The following is a 25,085-nucleotide window of genomic DNA, read 5'->3' as shown; positions in this document are numbered from 1 at the left end:
CTTCTTGGGTATGACGCTACAAGCTTGGCACACCTGTATTTGGGGAGTTTCTCCATTCTTCTCTGCAGATCCTCTCAAGCTCTGTCAGGTTGGATGGGGAGTGTCGCTGCACAGCTATTTTCAGGTCTCTCCAGAGATATTAGATCGGGTTCAAGTCCGGGCTCTGGCTGGGCCACTCAAGGACATTCAGAGACTTGTCCCAAAGCCACTCCTGCGTTGTCTTGGCTGTGTGCTTAGGGTCGTTGTCCTGCTGGAAGGTGAACCTTTGCCCCAGTCTGAGGTCCTGAGCGCTCTAGAGAAGGTTTTCATCAAGGATCTCTCTGTACTTTGCTCTGTTCATCTTTCCCTCCATCCTGATAGTCTCCCAGTCCCTGCCGCTGAAAAACATCCCCACAGCATGATACTGCCACCACCAAGTTTCGCCGTAGGAATGGTGCCAGGTTTCCTCCAGACATGACGCTTGGCATTCAGGCCAAAGAGTTCAATCTTGTTTCTCATGGTCTGAGAGTCCTTAAGGTGCCTTTTGGCAAACTCCAAGCGGGCTGTCATGTGCCTTTTACTGAGGAGTGGCTTCTGTCTGGCCACTCTACCGCAAAGGCCTGATTGGTGGAATGCTGCAGAGATGGTTGTCCTTCTGGAAGGATCTCCCATCTCCACAGAGGAGCTCAGTCAGAGTGACCATCGGGTTCTTGGTCACCTCCCTTACCAAGGCCCTTCTTCACCGATTGCTCAGTTTGGCCGGGCGGCCAGCTCTAGGAAGAATCTTGGTGGTTCCAAACTTCTTCCATTTAAGAATGATAGAGGCCACTCTGTTCTTGGGGACCTTCAATACTGCAGACCTTTTTTGGTAACCTTCCCCAGATCTGTGCCTTGACACAATCCTGTCTCGGAGCTCTACGGACAATTCCTTCGACCTCATGGCTTGGTTTTCTCTCTGACATGCACTGTCAACTGTGGGATCTTATATAGACAGGATGTGTGCCTTTCCAAATCATGTCAAATCAATGGAATTTACCACAGGTGGACTCCAATCAAGTTGTAGAAACATCTCAAGGATGATCAATGGAAGCAGGATGCACCTGAGCTCAATTTCGAGTCTCATAGAAAAGGTCTGAATACTTATGTAAATAAGGTATCTCTGTTTTTTTTTTTTTTTTATAAATTTGCAAAACCTTCTAACAACCTGTTTTTGCTTTGTCATTATGGGATATTGGGTTTAGATTTATCAGAATAAACAAATCAAAAAATGCATTTTAGAATAATGCTGTAACAAAATGTGGAAAAAGTCAAGGGGTCTGAATACTTTCAGAATGCACTGTATTATTATCAGCCTATAACATGACATTATCTATTATTATAGAGCTCTGATCAGCCTATAAACATGATCTATTATTATAGAGCTCTGATCAGCCTATAAACATGACATTATCTATTATTATAGAGCTCTGCTCAGCCTATAAACATGACATCATCTATTATTATAGAGCTCTGATCAGCCTATAAACATGACATTATCTATTATTATAGAGCTCTGCTCAGCCTATAAACATGACATTATCTATTATTATAGAGCTCTGATCAGCCTATAAACATGACATTATCTATTATTATAGAGCTCTGCTCAGCCTATAACATGCAATTATCTATTATTATAGAGCTCTGATCAGCCTATAAACAGGATCTATTATTATAGAGCTCTGATCAGCCTATAAACATGACATTATCTATTATTATAGAGCTCTGATCAGCCTATAAACATGACATTATCTATTATTATAGAGCTATGATCAGCCTATAAACATGACATTATCTATTATTATAGAGCTCTGATCAGCCTATAACATGACATTATCTATTATTATAGAGCTCTGCTCAGCCTATAAACATGACATTATCTATTATTATAGAGCTCTGATCAGCCTATAAACATGACATTATCTATTATTATAGAGCTCTGATCAGCCTATAAACATGACATTATCTATTATTATAGAGCTCTGCTCAGCCTATAAACATGACATTATCTATTATTATAGAGCTCTGATCAGCCTATAAACATGACATTATCTATTATTATAGAGCTCTGCTCAGCCTATAAACATGACATTATCTATTATTATAGAGCTCTGATCAGCCTATAAACATGACATTATCTATTATTATAGAGCTCTGCTCAGCCTATAACATGACATTATCTATTATTATAGAGCTCTGATCAGCCTATAAACAGGATCTATTATTATAGAGCTCTGATCAGCCTATAAACATGACATTATCTATTATTATAGAGCTCTGATCAGCCTATAAACATGACATTATCTATTATTATAGAGCTCTGATCAGCCTATAACATGACATTATCTATTATTATAGAGCTCTGCTCAGCCTATAAACATGACATTATCTATTATTATAGAGCTCTGATCAGCCTATAAACATGACATTCCATGAGAGCAAGATTAGATTTGAAGCTCTACATCTCAAGTTTATTTTTTATTGTGTTGTGAAGACTGACCTCAGGCTATTGTGGGATATAGTCTGGATTAAACCTCATAGGAAGACAGTTTTATAATGTGGAGGTTTCATTCAGGTCGCTGTTTAGCTAAATTATATGTCTGTCTTTGGCAGGAGAGAGACCAGACTCTCACTCTGACAGCGGGAAGAGTCCTACAGGGGAACCAGACCCAGAGATGCCCAAACCAGAGAGACGACATCAGTGCTCCCACTGTGAAAAGAGTTTTACTCATTTAGGGAGTGTGAAAATGCACGAGAGAATACATACAGGAGAAAGGCCTTACCACTGCTCCCACTGTGGAAAGAGTTTTACTCAGTTAGGGGCCCTGGTTGGGCATGAGAGAACACACACAGGAGAGAAGCCTTACCACTGTTCCCACTGTGGAAAGAGTTTTAGGTGGTATGGGAGCCTGAATGAGCATGAGAGGACACAAACAGGAGAAAAGCCCTACCAATGTTCCCAGTGTGAAAAGAGTTTTACCCATCGAGGGAGCCTGAAAATGCATGAAAGAATACACACAGGAGAAAAGCCCTACCAATGTTCCCAGTGTGAAAAGAGTTTTACCAGATCATGGGGCCTGAAAAAGCATGAGAGAACACACACAGGAGAAAAGCCTTACCAACGTACTAAAACACAGGAGGACCACTGCTCTCATTGTGGAAAGACATTTTCCCAGTCAGAGGACCTGAAATCCCATGAGAGAAGAGAGAGGCTGTGTTCTGATTTATGTTTTTGACTTTGGTAGCTTGCTAGACAACATAGCCAAAACATTATAGCTCTTGAGATTATTTCGGTGTATATTAGTCACTGTGTTTAAGAAAATATATGTTGTATAGATAGCTACCCCATTTATTTCATATGTAAGTTACTAATCAGCTGGCTGAATAGCTAGAATAGCTACCACTAGGCTAGTAGCTCATCTTAACTAGCTAACATCCTCCTATCTGGCTAAGGAACACTAGGCTAATGCTAACAAGCTAGCTAACATCCTCCTATCTGGCTAAGTAACACTAGGCTAATGCTAACAAGCTAGCTAACATCCTCCTATCTGGCTAAGTAACACTAGGCTAATGCTAACAAGCTAGCTAACATCCTCCTATCTGGCTAAGTAACACTAGGCTAATGCTAACAAGCTAGCTAACATCCTCCTATCTGGCTAAGTAACACTAGGCTAATGCTAACAAGCTAGCTAACATCCTCCTATCTGGCTAAGTAACACTAGGCTAATGCTAACAAGCTAGCTAACATCCTCCTATCTGGCTAAGTAACACTAGGCTAATGCTAACAAGCTAGCTAACATCCTCCTATCTGGCTAAGTAACACTAGGCTAATGCTAACAAGCTAGCTAACATCCTCCTATCTGGCTAAGTAACACTAGGCTAATGCTAACTAGCTAGCTAACATCCTCCTATCTGGCTAAGTAACACTAGGCTAATGCTAACAAGCTAGCTAACATCCTCCTATCTGGCTAAGGAACACTAGGCTAATGCTAACAAGCTAGCTAACATCCTCCTATCTGGCTAAGTAACACTAGGCTAATGCTAACAAGCTAGCTAACATCCTCCTATCTGGCTAAGGAACACTAGGCTAATGCTAACAAGCTAGCTAACATCCTCCTATCTGGCTAAGTAACACTAGGCTAATGCTAACAAGCTAGCGAACATCCTCCTATCTGGCTAAGTAACACTAGGCTAATGCTAACTAGCTAGCTAACATCCTCCTATCTGGCTAAGGAACACTAGGCTAATGCTAACAAGCTAGCTAACATCCTCCTATCTGGCTAAGTAACACTAGGCTAATGCTAACAAGCTAGCTAACATCCTCCTATCTGGCTAAGTAACACTAGGCTAATGCTAACAAGCTAGCTAACATCCTCCTATCTGGCTAAGTAACACTAGGCTAATGCTAACAAGCTAGCTAACATCCTCCTATCTGGCTAAGTAACACTAGGCTAATGCTAACAAGCTAGCTAACATCCTCCTATCTGGCTAAGTAACACTAGGCTAATGCTAACAAGCTAGCTAACATCCTCCTATCTGGCTAAGTAACACTAGGCTAATGCTAACAAGCTAGCTAACATCCTCCTATCTGGCTAAGGAACACTAGGCTAATGCTAACAAGCTAGCTAACATCCTCCTATCTGGCTAAGTAACACTAGGCTAATGCTAACAAGCTAGCGAACATCCTCCTATCTGGCTAAGTAACACTAGGCTAATGCTAACTAGCTAGCTAACATCCTCCTATCTGGCTAAGTAACACTAGGCTAATGCTAACTAGCTAGCTAACATCCTCCTATCTGGCTAAGTAACACTAGGCTAATGCTAACAAGCTAGCTAACATCCTCCTATCTGGCTAAGTAACACTAGGCTAATGCTAACAAGCTAGCTAACATCCTCCTATCTGGCTAAGTAACACTAGGCTAATGCTAACAAGCTAGCTAACATCCTCCTATCTGGCTAAGTAACACTAGGCTAATGCTAACAAGCTAGCTAACATCCTCCTATCTGGCTAAGTAACACTAGGCTAATGCTAACAAGCTAGCTAACATCCTCCTATCTGGCTAAGTAACACTAGGCTAATGCTAACAAGCTAGCTAACATCCTCCTATCTGGCTAAGTAACACTAGGCTAATGCTAACAAGCTAGCTAACATCCTCCTATCTGGCTAAGTAACACTAGGCTAATGCTAACAAGCTAGCTAACATCCTCCTATCTGGCTAAGTAACACTAGGCTAATGCTAACTAGCTAGCGAACATCCTCCTATCTGGCTAAGTAACACTAGGCTAATGCTAACTAGCTAGCGAACATCCTCCTATCTGGCTAAGTAACACTAGGCTAATGCTAACTAGCTAGCTAACATCCCCGACCATGAGCTCACTAAGCTACTCCCCTCCTGCTAAAGAAGAGGAGGTCTGCTGGATGGAGAAAGAGGGTCTGTGGCTGAACATTGTTGTTAAAGAGGAGAAGGAAGAGGAGGATGTCACAGTAAAGAAAGAAGATGAGGAAGTTACAGTGAAAGGAGAAGAAGAAGAGAGAGAGGAGGATGCCGTTCTTGGAGTGAAGGAGGAGGGAGAGATAACTGTCATGTTGGAAGAGGAGAAGGAAACAGTACTTACTTGAGGGAGTGTGCAATTGGCATGCTGACTGCAGGAATGTCCACCAGAGCTGTTGCCAGAGAATTTAATGTCAATTTCTCTACCATAAGCCGATCCCACAGACCACGTGTAACCACACCAGCCCAGGACATCCACATTCGGCTTGTTCACTTGCGGGATCGTCTGAGATCAGCCGCCCGAACAGCTGATGAAACTGAGGAGTATTTCTGTCTGTAATAAAGTCCTTTTGTGTGGAAAAAACTCATTCTGATTGGCTGGACCTGGCTCCCCAGTGGGTGGACCTATGCCCTCCCAGGCCCACCCATAGCTGCACCCCTCCCCAGTGGGTGGACCTATGCCCTCCCAGGCCCACCCATAGCTGCACCCCTCCCCAGTGGGTGGACCTATGCCCTCCCAGGCCCACCCATAGCTGCACCCCTCCCCAGTGGGTGGACCTATGCCCTCCCAGGCCCACCCATAGCTGCACCCCTCCCCAGTGGGTGGACCTATGCCCTCCCAGGCCCACCCATAGCTGCACCCCTCCCCAGTGGGTGGACCTATGCCCTCCCAGGCCCACCCATAGCTGCACCCCTCCCCAGTGGGTGGACCTATGCCCTCCCAGGCCCACCCATAGCTGCACCCCTCCCCAGTGGGTGGACCTATGCCCTCCCAGGCCCACCCATAGCTGCACCCCTCCCCAGTCATGTGAAATCCATAGATTAGGGCCTTATTCATTTATTTACATTGACTGATTTCCTTATATATATATGAACTGTAACTCAGTAAAATCTTTGAAATTGTTGCATTTATATTTTTGTTCAGTGTACTTTTTATGAGAAAATGTGCAAGAATTGAAGGTGCCAACAAATGTTATAGTCATCATAAGAGTATTTTGCTGTCATAATACAAACAAATCTGCTCCTCCTCGATTAACTTCACTCTTTTCAGCTTCTGCCCACCATTTAACAACACAACCACACCACAGATAGAACAATGAGCCAGATATTTCACCTGATGTATAAATGTGAAGCATCAGGTTGACGTTTCCACTCACTACCAAATATGGTGATGAGAGGAAGCCCAGTGGCGGGAGAAGATGGAGATCGAGTGAGACATTCTGCACATTTTCTCCTCGATTAAACATTTAATCTCAATACAGTTTTATGTTTCCAAAACTTGAATCTATAATAAACACAGTGGTCTAGGTTTTGTAGACTTTACCCTTTGCCACTGTAAAAAAAAAAAAAGGGCGAATTGCCTGCCGTTCTGTACTTTTTGGACTCTGATCTGGATTATTGACCTCTGCCTGCCCTAACACTGCCTGCCGTTCTGTACTTTTTGGACTCTGATCTGGATTATTGACCTCTGCCTGCCCTGAGACAGCCTGCCGTTCTGTACTTTTTGGACTCTGATCTGGATTACTGATCTCTGCCTGCCCTTGACCTGTTGTTTACCTGCCCCCTGATTTTGTAATAACCTTTTGTTACTTCGACAATGTCAACATCTGGGTCTTCTCCTGAAACGTGATACAGTGAATGTGAGTATATTTAGGTGGTTTAAATTATTAACTTTCCTGCTAACCTTCTAAAGGTTTACGGTGCCAAAATCTTGCCAATGCATTCATTATTCTACTAACTATGACTGAGTGTGAGACATGTTTTCCATAATGTACAGTACCAGTCAAAAGTTTGGACACCTATTCATTCAAGGGTTTTCCTTTATTTTTACTATTTTATTTACATTGTAGAATTATAGTGAAGATGTCAAAACTATGAAATAACACATATGGAATCATGTAGTAACCAAAAAAGTGTTAAACGAAGTCGGGGGAGAAGGGCCTTGGTCAGGGAGGTGACCAAGAAAACAATGGTCACTCTGACAGAGCTCCAGAGTTTCTCTGTGGAGATGGGAGAACCTTCCAGAAGGACAACCATCTCTGCAGTACTCCACCAATCAGGCCTTTATGGTAGAGTGGCCAGACGGAAGCCAATCCTCAGTAAAATGCACATGACAGCCCACTTGGAGTTTGCCAAATGGCACCTAAAGGACTCTCAGACCATCAGAAACAAGATTATCTGGTCTGATGAAACCAAGATTGAACTCTTTGGCCTGAATGCGAAATGTCACGTCTGGGGGAAACCAGGCATCATACCTACAGTGATGCATAGTGGTGGCAGCATCATGCTGTGGGGATATTTTTCAGCGACAGGGACTGGAAGACTAGTCAGGATCGAAGGAAAGATGAACGGAGCAAAGTACAGAGAGATCCTTGATGAAAACCTGCTCCAGAGCACTCAGGACCTCAGACTGGGGGGCGAAGGTTAACCTTCCAACCGGACAACGACCCTAAGCACACAGCCAAGACAACGCAGGAGCGGCTTCGGGACAAGTCTCTTTATGTCCTTGAGTAGCCCAGCCAGAGTCCGGACTTGAACCCGATCGAACATCTCTTGAGAGACCTGAAAATAGCTGTGCAGTGACGCTCCCCATCCAACCTGACAGAGCTTGAGTGGATCTGCAGAGAAGAATGGGAGAAACTCCCCAAATACAGGTGTGCCAAGCATGTAGCGTCATACCCAAGAAGACTTGAGGCTGTAATCGCTGCCAAAGGTGCTTCAACAAAGTACTGAGTAAAGGGTCTGAATGCTTATGTACATTTCATATTTCAGTTTGTATTTGTTATACATTTGCCAAAAATTCTAAAAACCCGTTTTTGCTTTGTCGTTATGGGGTATTGTGTGTGTGTGTGTATATTGATGAGGGATAAAAAAAAACAATTTAATCCATTTTAGAACAAGGCTGTAATGTAACAATGTGGAAAAGTGAAGGGGTCTGAATACTTTCCGACTGCACTGTATATGAAGTGCCATGGAGGGCACAATATTACAATGTTGCAGTCCAGAAAAGAGAGCTTTACCATCTCTGCCAAAAGCCTGGGCCTCTGGTGGAGGCTGTAGAACTGTCATCAACATGCTTCAGTATTCTCCCTTCTCTCTAGGAGCATTTGGGTGCCAAGATCCCCATAGGCTCCTCTGGACCGTACCTCTCCCAGAACCCATAGGCTCCTCTGGACCGTACCTCTCCCAGAACCCATAGGCTCCTCTGGACCGTAAACCCTCCCAGAACCCATAGGATCCTCTGGACCGTACCTCTCCCAGAACCCATAGGCTCCTCTGGACCGTACCTCTCCCAGAACCCATAGGCTCCTCTGGACCATACCTCTCCCAGAACCCATAGGCTCCTCTGGACCATACCTCTCCCAGAACCCCATAGGCTCCTCTGGACCATACCTCTCCCAGAACCCATAGGCTCCTCTGGACCGTACCTCTCCCAGAACCCATAGGCTCCTCTGTACCGTACCTCTCCCAGAACCCATAGGCTCCTCTGGACCGTATATATGAAGCGATGTATGTAGAAAAGTTATTCAAGCAAACTTTTTCAGCGAGCGGTTGATTGGACTGGCATTGGACGAAGTGCACACTGTTGTTCACCGGTTAGTCTATATTTCAGTCTACATGTTCAGATGAACTCCTGGCTAGCTATTGCCGCTAGCTAGCTGTATCATTCATCCTACTTCGCTATCAACTGGCTAGCTGCATCTATCATTCATCCTACTTCACTATCAACTGGCCAGCTGCATCTATCATTTATCCTACTTTACTATCAACTGGCCAGCTGCATCATTCATCCTACTTTACTATCAACTGGCCAGCTGCATCATTCATCCTACTTCGCTATCAACTGGCTAGCTGTATCATTCATCCTACTTTACTATCAACTGGCTAGCTGTATCTATCATTTATCTTACTTTACTATCAACTGGCTAGCTGTATCATTCAACCTACTTTAAAATCAACTGGCTAGCTGTATCTATCATTTATCTTACTTTACTATCAACTGGCCAGCTGTATCATTCATCCTACTTTACTATCATCTGGCCAGCTGCATCATTCATGCAGCATTCATCCTACTTTACTATCAACTGGCCAGCTGTATCATTCATCCTACTTTACTATCAACTGGCCAGCTGCATTTCATCATACTTTACTATCAACTGGCTAGCTGCATCATTCATCCTACATTACTATCAACTGGCCAGCTGTATCTATCATTCATCCTACTTTACTATACACTGGCCAGCTGTATCATTCATCCTACTTTACTATCAACTGGCCAGCTGCATCATTCATTCTACTTTACTATCAACTGGCTAGCTGCATCATTCATCCTACTTTACTATCAACTGGCCAGCATGTATATATCATTCATCCTACTTTACTATCAACTGGCCAGCTGCATCATTCATCCTACTTCGCTATCAACTGGTCAGCTGCATCATTGATCCTACTTTACTATCAACTGGCTAGCTGTATCATTCATCCTACTTTACTATCACTGGCCAGCTGCATCATTCATACTACTTTACTATCAACTGGCTAGCTGTATCTATCATTCATCCTACTTTATTATCAACTGGCTAGCTGTATCATTCATCCTGTTCACCGGTTAGTCTATATTTCAGTCTACATGTTCAGATGAACTCCTGGCTAGCTATTGCCGCTAGCTAGCTGTATCATTCATCCTACTTTACTATCAACTGGCTAGCTGTATCATTCAACCTACTTTAAAATCAACTGGCTAGCTGTATCTATCATTATCTTACTTTACTATCAACTGGCCAGCTGCATCATTCATCCTACTTCGCTATCAACTGGCCAGCTGCATCATTCATCCTACTTTACTATCAACTGGCCAGCTGTATCATTCATCCTACTTTACTATCAACTGGCCAGCTGCATCATTAATCCTACTTTACTATCAAATGGCTAGCTGCATCATTCATCCTACTTTACTATCAACTGGCCAGCATGTATATATCATTCATCCTACTTTACTATCAACTGGCCAGCTGAATCATTCATCCTACTTAACTATCAACTGGCTAGCTGCATCATTCATACTACTTTACTATCAACTGGCCAGCATGTATATATCATTCATCCTACTTTACTATCAACTGGCCAGCTGCATCATTCATCCGACTTTACTATCAACTGGCTAGCTGCATCATTCATCCTACTTTACTATCAACTGGCCAGCTGAATCTATCATTCATACTACTTTACTATCAACTGGCTAGCTTTATCTAACATTCATCCTACTTTATTATCAACTGGCTAGCTGTATCTATCATTCATCCTACTTTACTATCAACTGGCTAGCTGTATCAACTGGCTAGCTGCATCTATCATTCATCCTACTTCGCTATCAACTGGCCAGCTGCATCATTCATCCTACTTTACTATCAACTGGCCAGCTGTATCATTCATCCTACTTTACTATCAACTGGCCAGCTGCATCATTCATCCTACTTTACTATCAACCGGCTAGCTGCATCTATCATTCATGCTACTTTACGATCAACTGGCCAGCTGCATCATTCATCCAACTTTACTATCAACTGGCTAGCTGCATCATTCATCCTACTTTACTATCAACTGGCAAGCTGTATCTATCATTCATCCTACTTTACTATCAACTGGCTAGCTGTATCTATCATTCATCTTACTTTACTATCAACTGGCCAGCTGCATCATTCATCCTACTTTACTATCAACTGGCCAGCTGTATCTATCATTCATCCTACTTTACTATCAACTGGCCAGCTGAATCATTCATCCTACTTTAATATCAACTGGCCAGCTGTATCATTCATCCTACTTTACTATCAACTGGCCAGCTGCATCATTCATCCTACTTTACTATCAACTAGCTATCTGCATCATTCATCCTACTTTACTATCAACTGGCTAGCTTGATATCTATCATTCATCCTCTGGATAAGAGCGTCTGCTAAATGACTAAAAATGTAAAATGTAAATGGTTCTACATTGTGAAATTCATTAAAATACTCATACAACAATGTTAAAACATTGTGACATTATTTAATTTATATCATGAAACAACTCCTTCATGTATGTACTTTCTGATGTTTAATCAGAGTTCTTTTACCAGCGTATTTCTTCCCACATTGATCACAGCTATAAGGTTTCTCTCCAGTGTGCGTTCTCAAATGTTCCATCAGGTTCCTTGAATCACTTAAACTCTTCCCACAGTCAGAGCAGCAGTGAGATTTCTCTACTGTGTGTGTTCTCTGGTGTGATTTTAAACACCCTGATGAAACAAAACTCTTTCCACAGTCAGAGCAGTGGAAAGGTTTCTCTCCGGTGTGTCTTCTCTGATGTACCTTCAGGCTGCTTGAATCACTAAAACTCTTCCCACATTGATCACAGCTATAAGGTTTCTCTCCAGTGTGCGTTCTCAAATGTACCACCAGGATGCTTGATCGACTAAAATTCTTCCCACATTGATCACAGCTATAAGGTTTCTCTCCAGTGTGCGTTCTCAAATGTGCCATCAGGTTGCTTGATGCACTAAAACTCTTCCCACATTGATCACAGCTATAAGGTTTCTCTCCAGTGTGCGTTTTCAAATGTTCTTTTAGGCAGCTTGAGTGAGTAAAACTCTTCCCACATTGATCACAGCTATAAGGTTTCTCTCCTGTATGGATTCTCAGATGTTTTTTAAGGTCTGCTGAAGAGGTTAATCTCTTCCCACAGTCAGAGCAGCAGTGAGATTTCTCTCCTGTGTGTATTCTTAGGTGTAGTTGTAGTGAATCTGATCTTGAATAACTCTTCCCACAGTCAGAGCAGCAGTGAGATTTCTTCCCTGTGGGTTTCCGCTGGTGTTTCTTGAGGTGTTCTGATCTGGAGGGACTCTTCTCTGCCTCCTTAGCGTCATGATGTTGTTGAGGCTCCCCAGAGGATCCACGATAGTCACGTCTCGCTCCTGTGTGAACAACAAAGTCAGACAGATGGTTAAAAGGCCCACAACAGCAGAAATACTGTTTATTTGAGGTAAAAGGTGATGCCCAGAGCGTACCCATGAAGCTGTACAACAATTGACATCTGTTAAATTATTTGACAATTGTCTTAAGACAGTCAAGGGAGCAATAATAGTAATATTTTGTCTTGTTTTCACATTAGTAGTAACATCGATGATTGTAGGCTAGAAATATTAATACGCACAAAACATATTAACAAAATCATCCACTGTGAAAGTTGATACTTGCAGGCCCTTCATATGTAGGCTATGAGCAGCACTTCGTTAAATTGATCAAATCAGTTATTGTTTTCTTGATCAAACCGTGAGCAACACCTGTCAAACTCATTTCTCTCAAAACACAGGGATGTCGATTCACACGGGACTAGTATTACCAGAGGACCTTGGAGTTCGCCAAAAAACAGTAGGTTATTCTGGCTTGAATTGTTACTCTCCTGCCATGTAAAAATGACTGACATGGCAGATTCAGACGGGACTAAAATTACAGATGTGGTGTTTTGTGCTTCTGCATATAATTACATTCAGAACCGCGGACAGCTACAGTATCCAAAGCGGGAGAAAGTACATTTGTTATAAAATAATATTAGATTTATTAGTGTTGCATTATTTTTTTTTTACATAATATAACCATATACAATTTATGTATCACATGTCTTAGAGCGATGGACTGTGCCATCTCCGTGGCACCCACAAAGTCTTGTGCACCAGCTGTTCCGGACGACTGTATGATCACTCTCTCCTTAGCCGATGTGAGTATGACCTTTAACCCCTGTAAATCTAAGCCGTTGGGGGAGGGGGTCTAAACTGACATATGGAATTGTTTTAAGATGTTCGTACTATGGATTACTTCAATTACTTAGATTGAAGCAAATTTGCCTCAATTGACTCGAAGGGGTTAAACAGGTTAATCTTCACAGACAGATTACCAGGACGCGTACTCAAGAGCATGCAATGACAAGCTGGCAAGTCTTCACTGACATTTTAAAACGTCTCCCTAACCGCGTCTGTAATACCTACATGTTTCAAGCAGAGGCATTAATATGGAGTTGGTCCCCCCTTTGCTGCTATAACAGCCTCCACTCTTCTGGGAAGGCTTTCCACTAGATGTTGGAACATTGCTGCGGGGACTTGCTTCCATTCAGCCACAAGAGCTTTAGTGAAGTCGGGCACTGACGTTGGGCGATTAGGCCTGGCTCGCAGTCGGCCTTCCAATTCATCCCAAAGGTGTTCGATGGGGTTGAGGTCAGGGCTCTGTGCAGGCAAGTCAAGTTCTTCCACACCGATCTCGACAAACCATTTCTGTTTGGACTTCTCTTTACGCACAGGGGCATTGTCATGCTGAAACAGGAAAGGGCCTTCCCCAAACTGTTGCCACAAAGTTGGAAGCACAGAATCATCCAGAATGTCACTGTATGCTGTAGCGTTAAGATTTCCCTTCACTGGAACTAAGGGGACCGAACCATGAATAACAGCCCCAGGCCATTATTCCTCCTCCACCAAACATTACAGTTGGCACTATGCATTGGGGCAAGTAGTGTTCTCCGGGCGTCCGCTAAACCCAGATTCGTCCGTCGGATTGATCACTCCAGAGAACGCCTTTCTACTGCTCCAGAGTCCAATGGCAGCGAGCTTTACGCCACTCCAGCCGACACTTGGCATTAAGCATGGTGATCTGGGCCTTGTGTGCGGCTGCTCAGCCATGGAAACCCATTTCATGAAGCTCCCGACTAACAGTTATTCTGCTGACGTTGCTTCCAGAGGCAGTTTGGAATGCGCTTCAGCACTCGGCGAGCCAGTTCTGTGAGCTTGTGTGGCCTACTACTTCGCGGTTCAGCCGTTGTTGCTCCTAGACATTTCCACTTCACAATAACAGCACTTACAGTTGACCGGGGCAGCTCTGGCAGGGCAGAAATTTGACGAACTGACTTGTTGGAAAGGTGGCATCCTATGACGGTGCTACGTATAAAGTCACAGAGTGCTTCAGTAAGGCCATTCTAGTGCCAACGTTTGTCTATGGAAATTGCATGGCTGTGTGCTCGATTTTATACACCTGTCAGCAACGGTTGTGGCTGAAACAGCTGAATCGACTAATTTGAAGGGGTGTCCACATACTTTTGTATATATAGTGTATTTGCAACTGCTTGACTAAAAAAATCTCAGTCTAAAAAAATCTCTGTCGACAAAAGAGCCTATCGACCAAACAATCGACCAGTCGACTAGGATCAGCCCTAAAAAAAATGAAAATACATTTGCAGAATATTATACAATGATTTATCAACAGCTCCAACAATTTGACCCCCACAGGAAAGCCTCAATGGCAGATATAGAAAGACCCATAAACTGGATAGCCATTGATTCCTGAAGAATATAACTTTTAAATGCCTCAAATGTTTCAACTGTCTTACCCCATCAGAAACCAAAACATAAGCTCATATAACGCCACTGTTTGTAAACAAACACTGTTTAGTCTCAATTTGGTTAAAACTGTGATTTTGACCTTATGGACGGCCAGTCCTTGTATTCATAGTGTAGTGAATTCCAGGGGTAGCCCTGAGCTGGACTCAAACCTGGGTCCAGAGACTGTCAAGCCAACACCTTATAACTGTTATACCAAGATGTCTGAACTTCTTGATGAGGTCGCTAGGTTTTGGGTTAAGGTTGCTACAATAGCTTCCTCTATGAATTTGAGAGTGGTTACATTTCTCCAGCCCCCATCCCTCAGCTGTTTACCAAACCAAGTCTAAGGGCAGCCATTATGTTTATGTTTAAATCCAAGGTTGTCCCTTTAAAAAAGCCACACATCAATCAATCCACCAATCTGCAGTTCAAACAATAACAAAGCTGTCATTCTGCCACTGTTTTGGTAATAAGATGATGGATGGGACTGGAGAAATGTAACTACTCTCAAAATCATAGACAGACCTATGGATGCAAGGACTGACCATCCATGGTATCAACATTATAGTTTTAACCATGTTGAGGCGATACAGTGTTGGTTTACATTTACATTGTTTCTAAACATTGGAGTAGAAAAAGCTTATTTTGGGATCTGATGGGGTAAGACAGTTGAACTAAGCTCATGAGGCATGTGTTATATTCTTCAAGAATATAAATAATTTAAAAGTCCAAATATGGATGTAGCAACTGCAGATTTCCCATTTAACACCACACATCAGTTCAACAACTGCAGAGTTTGTGCCTCTGTTTTTAAGACAGTACTTACTAGTGTTAATCGGGGCCCGGTTTCTCAAAAGCATCTTACTGCTAAGTTCATCATTAGAACCATTGGATGCCTTAAGATGCCTTTGGGAAACCGGAACCAGATATCCAGTTCCCTCCTCTTCTTCCTCCTCCTTTTTCGATGCGACAGTCATCCCCCCCTCCTCCTCTTTCACTCCAAAAACTGCATCCTCCTCTTCTTTCACTGTAACATCCTCCTCCTCTTTCACTCTGAACGCGTCTTCCTCTTCTTTCACTGTAACGTCTTTCTCTTCTTCTTTCACGGTAACAGCTTCACCCTCGACTTGTTTTTGTATTGTAACATCCTCCTCTTCCTCCTCCTCTTTCACTAGAGCTTCTTTCTCCGTCCAGCAGACCTCCTCTTCTTTAGCAGGAGGAGAGTAGCTTAGTGAGCTCATGGTCGGGGATGTTAGCTAGCTAGGCTAGTGCTAACTTAACCAGCCAGCTAGCTGACCAATAACAACAACACCGTAAATATGAAATTAAATGGAATAACTAACTAGACGACAGAAGTGGGTTTAAAACACAGTGGCTAATATACACGAAAGCGTCTAAAGAGCTTTATTGGTTGGGCTATTTTGTCTAGCAAGCTACCGAGGTGTCTGACTAACTGTTGCTGCTGTTGAAAGAAGCGTCCCGTCCACTAGATTATACGTCACACTAGCAGCATAGCCTTAAAGCCCCACATCGCCATCTGCTGACTGGAGTGGGTAACGAAGTTGAGTAAAATGTAGATTTTATTTTCAGACAAAAAGTTAAAGGGTAGGAAGCATGAGTTTTTACTCACCAATGTAACAACACAGTGTGGTTAAAGACTTAGGAACTTAGTTGTAGTCACGATCTGGTTACCTATTATGTACAAACAGTTATGTTTTTACATGTTTATTAACTTATTTCTGGATATCTTCTAAACTACCCACAATGCACAATTTTACAATGTCAAATTGATCTACTCTGTGCTACCGAGTTCATATGCTAGCTCAAACGGACTAATCTCAGCCACACCTCATGCTTTTCTCAGACTGTGTGGCCAAAGATGTTTTATAACTAACCCAAGATAGACCAGAGCCTGTCGTTTCCAATGGGAGCAAATTAATCATAGTGGGCAGAACAAGCAAGGAGGTGGGCAGAGCCAAGCAGGAGCAAGAGAGCTCCTATTGGCGCGTTCTAGATTCTATTTGCATATTTCCTTTAGGGAACGCCTACTTTGTGAAGATTGCCCATGTGCGATAACTCAATTCGCCCTTGCACTCCTTCTAAACAACGCACTTTTTTGAAACTTTGGCAAAGGGTAAAGTCTATTAAACTTAGTCCATTCTGTTTGTTACAGATTCTAGTTATGGAAACAGAAAACTGAGAAAATTAGCAGAACGTCTTCAAAATCTATCTGTCTACTTGTTCTCCCACTGGGTTTCCTCTCAACACCATATTTGGTAGTGAGTGGAAACAACAGGATGCTTCACATTATACATCAGGTGAAATATCTGGCTCATTGTTCTCATGACTATAACATTTGTTGGCCCCTTCAACCTTCAATTCTTGCACATTCTCACATAAAAAGTATATTTCAACACTGTCTGCTCAGTCAACATTGCCCCACTCCTAAACATGGAACCAATCAGAGGTCCCGTACATACCCCTCGTGATCAAGGCAGCCAATGGCCTGCATCTATCTACGATGTAACTACAGCCTCTTGTGAAAACTGCTGTCTGATGGAGAGAAACAGATATATCTAGCTCCCGAAGACTGAAATCAGATAAATATAAAGATACATATGTTTTCGAGTGTACTTGAAATATTCAGCATGCAATACGAATTGTCTTGATAGTATGAAGAGGTAACTCCATGGACCATTTATCAAATGTATTGAAAGCTAGTCAATGTTACAGTTTGAATAGCCTAGCAGTGGCGGCTCCTGAAAAAATTCTCAGGAGGGGCAATTTTTCTGATGATTTAGGTGACCTACACACATTTAAAAAAAGATATGTCCAGCAACAACATGAAGACAGGGGCAGCATATAAGTCAATACCAGAAGCATTTATTGACTGATCTCAAAAGTGTTGGCTTACCAGGGTTGGTGGAGCCCTCAGTTTCATCTTTGCCTCGCAAAGCTAACTCAAACACTCCGCAAAACTTCACACACTGGATTAGCCGGCTGAGGATGTGGCAGTTCTTGCTAATGTCGTAGTAAATATATTTGTTATAGTGAATATGGAATATGATATGTTGAGTAAAATGTTGTGCTAAGATCTATTTAGGTCAGGAGCTGGTTATAAGTTCTGTTCCTATCCAATAACAATGGACAAAAGGGTCCTATCTTGTCAGCCTTGTCAGCAGGTGGCCAAGGACAACACCCACGCCATAGGCCTCTCAGTTCTTCCAACTCACGAGTTCTTGCTCTGAGGACACACACACACACAAACACACACACACACACATCATCACTGTTAAACACACACACACACACACACATCATCACTGTTAAACACACACACACACACACACACACACAAAAATCCCCTCTCTTAGGCTGAACATTTGAAGACAGAGAACCCGACTCAGAGCCAATGCAACAGTGACAGTAGCCTGCAGGGGACCTCGCCCAACTCATCAGGACCAATCAGAAGATCAGAACTACTAGATTGAACCTACTTCATTTATTGCATAAAATGTCTGCACACAATGTTTCGGGGCTCTCTTCAGATAATAATAATAATAATAATATGCCATTTAGCAGACGCTTTTATCCAAAGCGACTTACAGTCATGCGTGCATACATTTTTGTGTATGGGTGGTCCCGGGGATCGAACCCACTACCTTGGCGTTACAAGCACCATGCTCTACCAGCTGAGCTACAGAAAGTGGATACTCATGGATGCGCATTGCAATTGTAAAATGTCAACACAATTGGAGACACCACGTCATTTTTGGAGACATGTTATTGACAGTAAACTATTGTAGATGCGACTGCTAACTAAATAAAACATTTTAGCTGGCTAGCTAATCATCTTAGCTAAATGTGGGGCAAACAATTCAGTTATTTACCGTTAATTTGAGGGATTGGGGTGAAAGAAATCGAGTTACATAGTGATACTTTACGATATACTGTATTGACAATATCGCAATATTTTAGCGCTAGTTGGCTGTACCTGCACCAAAACACCATTATTGTTCCTTCATAGCTTGTTCTCAATCTTTTCACATTGGGAGCAAATTTTGTTTTCAGCACTTTTATTTCCATGACTGATCAAAACTCGTTCTCATGGCTTTCTGATCCCTCTGCAACAGACATATGGTGCGCAATAAAATCACAGTATCGAATCGCAATACGTATAGAATCATGAGACTCGCAATGCTGATGCATATATCTTATCGTGAGGTTCCTGGCAATTCCCAGCCCAAGTTCATTTGCCACAACAAATCTCTTCGCTAGCAAACGCGATGTCTTCTCCAAAACGGCAATGTGTCTCCAGCAATGTTTACTTTTTTGACGTTCTATGGCATCTCCACTTTCCAAGCATATATGACCACATGTAATATTTTGGTAAGTGATGCAAATAGTGAACTATGTAGGGCCAGGATGTAAAATATATGTAGCTGCAGCAATTTCTCTTATCTGATATGGTAAGTAATGGGGCTTAATTTATAGCTCCCTAAGAGTTTGACGAACGGGTCCGTGAACGCGATTCCAGATATATTTACCTCTGAATAAACTGCCTTTATTACACCATATCCACATCCAGTAAACTTGTGATTATCAACACTAACCTCATCGTTGTGGCGGCGGACAGCTAGCCTGTATCCCTCGTCATCCAGTTGAGTGAGTGGCAATGTCTTTTTTCGTTCGTACCAATTTTTGGAAAATCCTCGGGTGTAGGACTTTCCGCCTTTAGTAGAAACCTGTTGAATTATTAAATTTGGTCTGGGAGGTCCTAATTGTTTCGTTGCCAATTTATCTTCATTTGTTCGCCGTCGCCGACAAAAAGGAACTTCTTTCAAACAATCCACTCTTTTCTCAGTTACGTTCATGGTTACGTAACGTATGACGAAAGCGCGTAAGTGCAAGCCCACAGACACCCATTGAGATTGTATTGAAGGCTCTGAAATTTGAAAAAAATAGATTTTACATGGGAGTCTATTACAGACTTCTGGGCGATTTTCAACCTGACTGAAATCGCCCCAAAGGGGGGGGGGGCCATTTGAAGCACGACTTTAGCCTGATTCGACATTTAGTGGCAGTGTGGCACTGTGGCAGATCAGACGTATAGATTACAACACTGATAACTACTGTTGCCGTGATATAATTGATTAGAAAAAAAATCCCTTCCTTTTCCCGTTTGGCAGTGCGTCGCCCATATCGCCCTATTGAACAGGCCGCCCCTGTAGCCTAGCCAGCTACTGTAAATGTCAATGTGTGTTTCATTATCTAGTGCTCTCTCTGTCAAGTGAATTGCATTTTTTATGTAACTAGCTGCAGGCTTAAAGAAACATTCAAATCATATACTTTGCACAGAAACCCAAATAAAAGTATGTGAATATGTTCAAAAACGTTTGACCGGTACATACATACATATATACAATCTAGCTTGGGCGTGAACATTATTTAGAGTACCAGTCAAAGGTTTGGACACACCTACTCATTCAAGGGATTTTCTTTATTTTTTACTATTTTCTACATTATAGAATAATAGTGAAGATATCAAAACTATGAAATAACACATATGGAATCATGTAGTAACCAAAAAAGTGTTAAAACAAATCAAAATATAATTTATATTTTATATTCTTTAAAGTAGCCACTCTTTGCCTTAATGACAGCTTTTCACACTCTTGGCATTCCAAGATGGCGGAGCAGTGCGGTCGTGTTCTTTGTTGTGTGTCCGTGTAAATAGCCAGTTTTTTTGTATTTTTCGTACATATTTCCCTATCACACTTTTCATCCTTCTACAAAATATACTTCCCTGCAACCTGCCTCACTCAATGTGGAACGGATTCTATTATTGACTTACCTTTTATCTAGAATCTCCAGTTGAAACTAGCTAGCCAGCTAACTAGCTACTTGCTATTAGCCACCGTTAGCGGTTTTCACCCAGAACATCAGATTTTCTGCCGGAATAACTGAATCACTGGACATTAACACCGGATCGCAACTAGCTAGCCGCAACCGAATGTATGTTGCTGTTGGCTAATCACCACTGCCCCCGAAGCAAGCACCAGTTAGCCTTGAGCTAGCCTTGAGCCAGGCCCATATCCCGGCTATCTACCTCTCTGTCTACCGGACGGGAGTAGCCAGTTAACTAGCTACTTACTATTAGCCACCGTTAGCGGTTTTTCACCATTGTCCGTGGCCTGCACTACCTACCAGACAGCTCTAGCCTCGACTATTATCGGCCAGTCTGCACTGTCTGCACAGCGCGTTATCGACCCAGAACATATCGTTTTTTCTGCCGGAATCACTGAATCACTGGACCTTTAACACCGGATCATCGCAACTAGCTAGCTGCAACCAAATGGATGTTGTTGTTGGCTAATCAGCCTTGAGCTAGCCTCGAGCCAGGCCCATCTCCCGGCTATCTTCCTCTCTGTCAACCGGACGGGACCTCCTAGTGTTGACACGGAGCCCCGCCGATCCAACATGACTGGTCTGCCGACGAAATCGTCTGATGTGGTTTCAACAGGCTTCCTGTTACGATGTCGACCACAAAGATCCATCTGCTAGCCCCGGTCCACTAGCACGCGCAAGCCGTGGCCTCTTGCTAGCCAGTGCTGTAGCAGCCCCCGAACTACCTCCGAACTCTCCTATTGCTGTTCCCCGGACCTTATGATAACTCAGCTAGAGCTGATGCCTGCTGGACTGTTCCTTTATACGGTACCGCATCCTGTTTATGTTTAGCCTCAGCCCAAACTTTGTCGCCATTACCAGCTGTTGTCTTAGCTCTCTCGAATAACACCTGTGATTGCTTTATGCCTCTCTCCCATGTCAATATGCCTTGCTTATTGCTGTTTCGGTTATTTCTTATTGTACTATTTCACTGTAGATCCCCCAGCCCAGCTCAACCTGTCTTAGATAGCTCCTTTGTCCAACCCCCCATACACGCTGAGACCGACTCAATCAGTGCCTCCAGTGATGCTCTCTCTTTCATCGTTACCCAAAGCTTAGGTTTACCTCCACTGTACTCATATCCTTCCATATCCTTGTCTGTACATAATGCCCTGAATCTATTCTACAACGCCTGGAAATCTGCCCCGTTTATTCTCTGTACCCAACGCACTAGAAGACCAGTACTTAAAGCCTTTAGCCGTATCCTTATTCTACTCCTCCTCTGTTCCTCTGGTGATGTAGAGGTTAACCCAGGCCCTGTAGCCCCCAGTATCACTCCTACTCCCCAGGAGCTATCATTTGTTGACTTCTGTAACCGTAAAAGCCTTGGTTTTCTTGCACGTTAACATCCGAAGCCTCCCCCCTAAGTTTGAGTTATTCACTGCGTTAGCACACTCCACCAACCCTGATGTTCTAGCAGTGTCTGAATCCTGGCTTAGGAAGGCCACCAAAAATTCAGAAATTTCCATCCACAACTACAACATTTTCCCTCTCGATAGAACTGCCAAAGGGGTTGGGGTTGCAATCTACTGTAGAGATAGCCTGCAGAGCTCTATTGTACAATCCAGGTCTGTGCCCAAAAAGTTCGAGCTTCTACTTCTAAAAATCCACCTTTCCAGAAATAAGTCTCTCACTGTTGCCGCTTGCTACAGACCCCCCTCAGCCACGAGCTGTGCCCTGGACACCATTTGTGAACTGATTGCCCCCCCATCTATCCTCAGAGTTCGGACTGCTTGGTGACCTAAACTGGGATATGCTTAACACCCTGGCCAACCTACAATCTAAACTAGATGCCCTCAATCTCACACAAATGATCAACGAACCTACCAGGTACAACCCTAAATCTGTAAACATGGCTACCCTCATAGATATCATCCTGACAAATTTACCCTCTAAATATACCTCCGCTGTCTTCAACCAGGATCTCAGCGATCACTGCCTTATTGCCTGTGTCCGTAATGGGTCCGCGGTCAAACGACCACCCCTCATCACTGTCAAACGCTCCCTAAAACACTTTAGCGAGCAGGCCTTTCTAATTGACCTGGCCCGGGTATCCTGGATGGATATTGACCTCATTCCGTCAGTAGAGGATGCCTGGTTGTTCTTTAAAAGTGCTTTCCTCTCCATCTTAAATGAACATGCCCCATTCAAAAAATTCAGAACTAAGAACAGATATAGCCCCTGGTTCTCCTCAGACTTGACTGCCCTTGACCAGCACAAAAACATCCTGTGGCGTACTGCATTAGCATCGAACAGCCCCCACGATATGCAACTTTTCAGGGAAGTCAGGAACCAATATACACAATCAGTTAGGAAAGCAAAGGCTAACTTTTTCAAACAGAAATTTGCATCCTGTAGCACTAACTCCAAAAAGTTTTGGGACACTGTAAAGTCCATTGAGAATAAGAGCACCTCCTCCCAGCTTCCCACTGCACTGAGGCTAGGAAACACTATCACTACCGATAAATCTACGATAATCGAACATTTCAACAAGCATTTTGCTACGGCTGGCCATGCTTTCCACCTGGCTACCACTACCCCGGCCACCAGCTCTGCACCCTCCGCTGCAACTTGCCCATGCCCCCCCCCCCCCCCCCCCACCCCGCTTCTCCGTCACACAAATTCAGACAGCTGATGTTCTGAAAGAGCTGCAAAATCTGGACCCCTACAAATCAGCTGGGCTAGACAATCTGGACCCTTTCTTTCTAAAATTAGCCGCCGAAATTGTCGCAACCCCTATCACCAGCATGTTCAACCTCTCTTTCATATCGTCTGAGATCCCCAGAGACTGGAAAGCTGCTGCGGTCATCCCCCTATTCAAAGGGGGTGACACTCTAGATCCAAACTGTTACAGACCTATATCCATCCTGCCCTGCCTTTCGAACGTTTTTGAAAGCCAAGTTAACAAACAGATCACCGACCATTTCAAATCACACCGTACCTTATCCGCTATGCAATCCGGTTTCCGAGCTGGTCATGGGTGCACCTCAGCCACGCTCAAGGTCCTAAACGATATTATAACTGCGATCGATAATAGACAGTACTGCGCAGCCGTCTTCATCGACCTGGCCAAGGCTTTCGACTCTGTCAACCACCGCATTCTTATTGGCAGACTAAATAGCCTTGGTTTCTCAAATGACTGCCTCGCCTGGTTCACCAACTACTTCTCAGATAGAGTTCAATGTGTCAAATCGGAGGGCCTGTTGTCTGGATCTATGGCAGTCTCTATGGGGGTGCCACAGGGTTCAATTATTGGGCCGACTCTTATCTCTGTGTATATCAATGATGTCGCTCTTGCTGCTGGTGATTTTCAGATCCACCTCTGCGCAGACGACACCATTTTGTATACAAATCAAATCAAATCAAATCAAATTGTATTGGTCACATGCGCCGAATACAACAGGTGCAGACATTACAGTGAAATGCTTACTTACAGCCCTTAACCAACAGTGCATTTATTTTAAACAAAAAAAGTCAGAATAAAACAACAACAAAAAAAGTGTTGAGAAAAAAAGAGCAGAAGTAAAATAAAGTGACAGTAGGGAGGCTATATATACAGTAAAATAAAGTGACAGTAGGGAGGCTATATATACAGGGGGGTACCGTTGCAGAGTCAATGTGCGGGGGCACCGGCTAGTTGAGGTAGTTGAGGTAATATGTACATGTGGGTAGAGTTAAAGTGACTATGCATAAATACTTAACAGAGTAGCAGCAGCGTAAAAAGGATGGGGTGGGGGGGGCAGTGCAAATAGTCCGGGTAGCCATGATTAGCTGTTCAGGAGTCTTATGGCTTGGGGGTAGAAGCTGTTGAGAAGTCTTTTGGACCTAGACTTGGCACTCCGGTACCGCTTGCCGTGCGGTAGCAGAGAGAACAGTCTATGGCTAGGGTGGCTGGAGTCTTTGACAATTTTGAGGGCCTTCCTCTGACACCGCCTGGTATAGAGGTCCTGGATGGCAGGGAGCTTTGCCCCAGTGATGTACTGGGCCGTACGCACTACCCTCTGTAGTGCCTTGCGGTCAGAGTCCAAGCAGTTGCCATACCAGGCGGTGATGCAACCAGTCAGGATGCTCTCGATGGTGCAGCTGTAGAATTTTTTGAGGATCTGAGGACCCATGCCAAATCTTTTTAGTCTCCTGAGGGGGAATAGGCTTTGTCGTGCCCTCTTCACGACTGTCTTGGTGTGTTTGTACCATGATAGTTCGTTGGTGATGTGGACACCAAGGAACTT

General features: G+C 43.4%; 1 protein-coding gene across 1 annotated transcript in view; it reads left to right on the top strand.

The window, feature by feature from the left end:
- LOC311124275 (uncharacterized protein) overlaps window positions 1–25,085 on the top strand; it is a gene marked incomplete at its 5' end in the record, with an annotated part of 339,652 nt that overhangs the window by 1,321 nt on the left and 313,246 nt on the right. The window lies entirely within an intron of this gene.

Source organism: Coregonus lavaretus (assembly GCF_964263955.1).
Source record: "Coregonus lavaretus genome assembly, contig: HAP1_SCAFFOLD_69, whole genome shotgun sequence".
NCBI classification, from domain to species: domain Eukaryota; kingdom Metazoa; phylum Chordata; class Actinopteri; order Salmoniformes; family Salmonidae; genus Coregonus; species Coregonus lavaretus.
The sequence above is the reverse complement of the archived record's forward strand: the minus strand, read 5'-3'. Positions and strand labels throughout refer to the sequence as shown.